This window comes from Arachis hypogaea, chromosome 11 (assembly GCF_003086295.3).
Source record: "Arachis hypogaea cultivar Tifrunner chromosome 11, arahy.Tifrunner.gnm2.J5K5, whole genome shotgun sequence".
Taxonomy (NCBI): domain Eukaryota; kingdom Viridiplantae; phylum Streptophyta; class Magnoliopsida; order Fabales; family Fabaceae; genus Arachis; species Arachis hypogaea.
In genome coordinates, this window is record NC_092046.1 from 81,494,381 (window position 1) to 81,500,315 (window position 5,935).

The following is a 5,935-nucleotide window of genomic DNA, read 5'->3' on the forward strand; positions in this document are numbered from 1 at the left end:
AAACTTGGTGCTCGGAACGTAATTCACACACTTTGTCATAACTCCGCAAAACTAACCAGCAAGTGCACTGGGTCGTCCAAGTAATAAACCTTACGTGAGTAAGGGTCGATCCCATGAAGATTGTCGGCTTGAAGCAAGCTATGGTCACCTTGTAAATCTCAGTCAGGCGGATTCAATTGGTTATGGGGATTTAATAATTAAAAGATAAATAAAACGTAAAATAAGGATAGAGATACTTATGTAATTCATTAGTGAGAATTTCAGATAAGCGTATAGAGTTGCTTAATTCCTCCTGAATCTCTGTTTTCCCACTGCTTTCATCCAATCCTTCATACTCCTTTCCATGGCAAGTTGTATGTTGGGCATCACCGTTGTCAATGGCTACATCCCGTCCTCTCTGTAAAAATGGTCCAATGCGCTATCACTGCATGGCTAATCATCTGTCGGTTCTCGATCATACTGGAATAGGATTTACTATCCTTTTGCGTCTGTCACTACGCCCAGCACTCGCGAGTTTGAAGCTCGTCACAGCCATCCCTTCCCAGATCCTACTCGGAATACCACATACAAGGTTTAGACTTTCTGGATCTCAGGAATGGCTATCCATGGGTTCTAACTTATACCACAAAGACTCTAATATCTCGGACTCAGTCCCCTGTATTAGATATCTAAGAGATACTCATTCTGTCTCGTCTTCATGTAGAACGGAAGTGGTTGTCAGGCACGTGTTCATAGGTGAGAATGGTGATGAGCGTCACATAATCATCACATTCATCATGTTCTTGGGTGCGAATGAATGTCTTAGAATAGGAATAAGCTTGAATTGAATAGAAAAATAATAGTACTTTGCATTAATACTCAAGGAACAGCAGAGCTCCACACCTTAATTTGTGGTGTGTAGAAACTCTACCGTTGAAAATACATAAGAACAAGGTCTAGGCATGGCCGAATGGCCAGCCCCCAAAATGTGATCAAAGGATCAAAAGATAATCCAAAGATGTAAATACAATAGTAAAAAGTCCTATTTATACTAAACTAGTTACTAGGGTTTACAGAGATAAGTAAATGATGCAGAAATCCACTTCCGGGGCCCACTTGGTGTGTGCTTTCTGCTGAGCATTGAGCTTTACACATGTAGAGGTCTTCCTTGGAGTTAAACGCCAGTTTGTAACCTGTTTCTAGCGTTTAACTCTGCTTTGCAACCTGTTTCTGGCGTTTAACTCCAGAATAGGGCAGAGAGCTGGCGTTAAAATCCAGTTTGCATCGTCTAAAATCGGGAAAAGTATGGACTATTTTATATTGCTGGAAAGCCCTGGATGTCCACTTTCCAACGCAATTGAGAGAGCGCCATTTGGACTTCTGTAGCTCTAGAAAATCCAGTTTGAGTGAAGGGAGGTCAGAATCCAACAGCATCTGCAGTCCTTCTTCAGCCTCTGAATCTGATTTTTGCTCAAGTCCCTCAATTTCAGCCAGAAATTACCTGAAATCATAGAAAAACACACAAACTCATAGTAAATTCCAGAAATGTGATTTTTATTTAAAAACTAATAAAAATATATTAAAAACTAACTAAATCATGCTAAAAACTATGTAAAAACAATGCCAAAAAGCGTATAAATTATTCGCTCATCACAACACCAACTTAAATTGTTGCTTGTCTCCAAGCAATTGAAAATCAAATAGGATAAAAAGAAGAGAATATACTATAAATTCCAAAATATCAATGAAACTTAGCTCCAATCAGATGAGCGGGACTAGTAGTTTTTTGCCTCTTGAATAGTTTTGGCATCTCACTTTATCCATTGAAGTTCAGAATGATTGGCATCTATAGGAACTTAGAATTCAGATAGTGTTATTGTTTCTCCTAGTTCAGTATGTTGATTCTTGAACATAGCTACTTTATGAGTCTTGGTCGTGGCCCTAAGCACTTTGTTTTCCAGTATTACCACCGGATACATAAATGCCACAGACACATAACTGGGTGAACCTTTTCAGATTTTGACTCAGCTTTGCTAAAGTCCCCAATTAGAGGTGTCCAGGGTTCTTAAGCTCACTCTTTTTTTGCTTTGGACCTCGACTTTAACCACTCAGTCTCAAGTTTTCACTTGACACCTTCACGCCATAAGCACATGGTTAGAGACAGCTTGGTTTAGCCGCTTAGGCCAGGATTTTATTCCTTTAGGCCCTCCTATCCACTGATGCTCAAAGCCTTGGATCCTTTTTATTACCCTTGCCTTTTGGTTTTAAGGGCTATTAGCTTTTTTCTCTTGCCTTTTGGTTTAAGGAGCTTTTGGCTTTTTCTTTTTCTTTCTCTTTTTTTTTTTCGCCATTTTTCTTTTCTCTTTTTTTTTTCTCGCAAGCTTTTGTATTCACTGCTTTTTCTTGCTTCAAGAATCATTTTTATGATTTTTCAGATCATCAAATAACATTTCTCCTTTTTCATCATTCTTTCAAGAGCCAACATATTTAACATTCATAAACAACAATTTCAAAAGACATATGCACTGTTCAAGCATTCATTCAGAAAACAAAAAGTATTGTCACCACATCAAAATAATTAAACTAGTTTCAAGGATGAATTCGAAATCATGTACTTTTTGTTCTTTTGTAATTAAAACATTTTTCATTTAAGAGAGGTGATGGACTCATAGGACATTCATAGCTTTAAGACATAGACACTTAGACACTAATGAACATATAGTAAAGACACAAACATAAATAAACATGAAGCATAATAAACAAAAAACAGGAAAATAAGAACAAGGAGATTAAGGAACGGGTCCACCTTAGTGAGGGTGGTGTCTTCCTCTTCTTGAAGAACCAATGGTGCTCTTGAGCTCCTCTATGTCTCTTCCTTGTCTTTGTTGCTCCTCCCTCATAGCTCTTTGATCTTCTCTAATTTCATGGAGGATGATGGAGTGCTCTTGGTGCTCCACCCTTAGTTGTCCAATATTGGAACTTAATTCTCCTAGGGAGGTGTTGATTTGCTCCCAATAGTTTTGTGGGGGGAAGTGCATCCCTTGAGGCATCTCAGGGATTTCATGGTGAGGAATTTCCTCATGCTCTTGTTGAGGTCCATGATCTCTTGTTTGTTCCATCCTTTTCTTAGTGATGGTCTTGTCCTCATCAATGAGAAAGTCTCTGACCTTAGGTGCCATAAATGGTTATGGAAAAACAAAAGCAATGCTTTTACCACGCCAAACTTAGAAGGTTTGCTCGTCCTCGAGCAAAAGAAGAAAGAAGTGAGTAGAAGAAGAAGAAAATGGAGGAGATGGAGGTGTGTGAATGGTTTGTTCAAGGGGGTTTTAGGTGGTTATGATGGTTTTGGGGGAGTAATGGAAGTGATTGGTGGAGGTTAGTTGAGGAAGAATGTTATGAAAAGGTGTGAAGAGGAGAGAAGAAGTGGTGGGGATCCTGTGGGGCCAAGGACTTAACATCCCTGCTCCAATTAGGCGTGTAAAACGCCTTTGCTATGCAATCCTGGAGTTTAATGTAGCCTGTTTCTGGTATTTAACGCCAGGTAGATGCTTATTTCTGGCATTAAACGCTAGCTTGGTGCTTGTTTCTAGCTTTAAACGCCAGACAGATGCTTGTTTCTGGCGTTTAAACGCCAGAATGCTCCTCCTCCAGGGTGTTCTATTTTTAATGTTGTTTTTCATTTTGTTTTTGAATTTTCAGTAGTTTTTGTGACTCCACATGATCATCAACCTAATAAAACACGAAATAACAAAAAGAAAATAAAATAGATATGATTAAATAACTTTGGGTTGCCTCCAAACAAGCGCTTCTTTAATGTCAATAGCTTGACAGTAAGCTCTCATGGAGCCTCACAGATAATCAGAGCAAGGTTGGAACCTCCCAACACCAAACTTAAAGTTTGACTGTGGGGGCTTTGGTTGACTCTGCAGTGAGAGAAGCTTTTCATGCTTCCTCTCCATGGTTACAGAAGGAGAACCTTGAGTCTTAAACACAAGGTTGTCCTCATTCAGTTGAAGGACTAATTCTCCTCTGTCCACATCAATCACAGCTCTAGCTGTGGCTAAGAAGGGTCTTCCAAGGATGATGGATTCATCCTCATCCTTCCCAGTGTCTAGGATTATGAAATCAGCAGGGATGTAAAGGCCTTTGACCTTTACTAACACGTCCTCTACCAGTCCATAAGCCTGTTGTCTTGAGTTGTCTGCCATCTCTAATGAGATTCTGGCAGCTTACACCTCAAAGATCCCTAGTTTCTCCATTACAGAGAGTGGCATTAAGTTTATTCCTAACTCTAGGTCACACAGAGCCTTCTCAAAGGTCATGGTGCTTATGTTACAGGGAATTAGGAATTTACCAGGATCCTGTTTCTTTTGAGGTAATTTCTACCTATCCAATGCATTTAGTTCATTGGTGAGCAAGGGAGGTTCATCTTCCCAAGTCTCATTACCAAATAATTTGGCATTCAGCTTCATGATTGCACCAAGGTACTTAACAACTTGCTCTTCAGTAACGTCTTCATTCTCTTCAGAAGAAGAATACTCATCAGAGCTCATGAAGGACAGAAGGAGGTTCAATGAAATCTCTATGGTCTCTAGATAAGCCTCAAATTCCTTTGGTTCCTCAAAGGGAAACTCCTTATTGGTCACTGAACGTCCCAGGAGGTCTTCCTCACTAGGATTCACGTCCTTCTCCTCCCTTGTAGGTTCGGCCATGATGGTCAAATCAATGGCCTTGCACTCTCTCTTTGGATTTTCTTCTGTATTGCTTGGGAGAGTACTAGGGGGAGTTTCAGTGAACCTTTTACTCAGCTGGCCCACTTGTGCCTCCAAATTTCTAATGGAGGACCTTGTTTCATTCATGAAACTCACGGTGGCCTTAGATAGATCAGAGACTATATTTGCTAAGTTAGATGGATTCTGCTCAGAATTCTCTATCTGTTGCTGAGTGGATGATGGAAAAGGTTTGCTATTGCTAAACCTATTTCTTCCACCATTATTAAAGCCTTGTTGAGGATTTTGTTGATCCTTCCATGAGAAATTTGGATGATTTCTCCATGAGGGATTATAGGTGTTTCCATAGGGTTCACCCATGTAATTCACCTCTGCTATTGCAGGGTTCTCAGGATCATAAGCTTCTTCTTCAGAAGATACCTCTATAGTACTGTTGGATGATTCCTTCAATACATTCAGACTCTGAAAGATCATATTGACTTGCTGAGTTAATATTTTATTCTGAGCCAATATGGCATTCAGAGTATCAATTTCAAGAACTCCCTTCCTCAGTGGCGTCCTATTACTCACAGAATTCCTTTCAGAAGTGTACATGAACTGGTTATTTGCAACCATGTCAATAAGTTCCTGAGCTTCTGCAGGCATTTTCTTTAGGTGAATGGATCCACCTGCAGAATGGTCTAATGACATCTTAGATAATTCAGACAAACCATCATAGAATATATCCAGGATGGTCCATTCTGAAAGCATGTCAGAAGGACACTTATTGGTCAGTTGCTTGTATCTCTCCCAAGCTTCATAGAGGGATTCACCTTCTTTCTGTCTGAAGGTTTGAACATCCACTCTAAGCTTACTAAGGTTTTGAGGAGGAAAGAACTTGGCTAAGAAAGTCGTGACCAGCTTATCCCAAGAGTTCAGGCTATCTTTAGGTTGAGAATCCAACCATATTCTAGCTCTGTCTCTTACAGCAAACGGGAAAAGCACAAGCCTGTAGACCTCGGAGTCAACCCCATTGGTCTTAACAGTATTACAGATCCGCAAGAATTCAGTTAAGAACTGAAAAGGATCTTCTGATGGAAGTCCATGAAACTTGCAGTTCTGTTGCATCAGAGAAACTAATTGAGGCTTTAGCTCAAAATTGTTTGCTCCAATGGCAGGGATTGAGATGCTTCTTCCATGTAAGTTGGAATTTGGTGCAGTGAAGTCACGAAGCATCTTCCTTGCAT

General features: G+C 39.9%; 1 non-coding gene across 1 annotated transcript; it reads left to right on the forward strand.

The window, feature by feature from the left end:
• The first annotated feature begins 5,453 nt into the window (after positions 1-5,453).
• Positions 5,454-5,561, forward strand: LOC112724501 (small nucleolar RNA R71). Its single transcript, XR_003163661.1, has one exon. It is a non-coding gene; the product is annotated as a small nucleolar RNA R71 (small nucleolar RNA).
• The last annotated feature ends 374 nt before the right edge of the window (positions 5,562-5,935 follow it).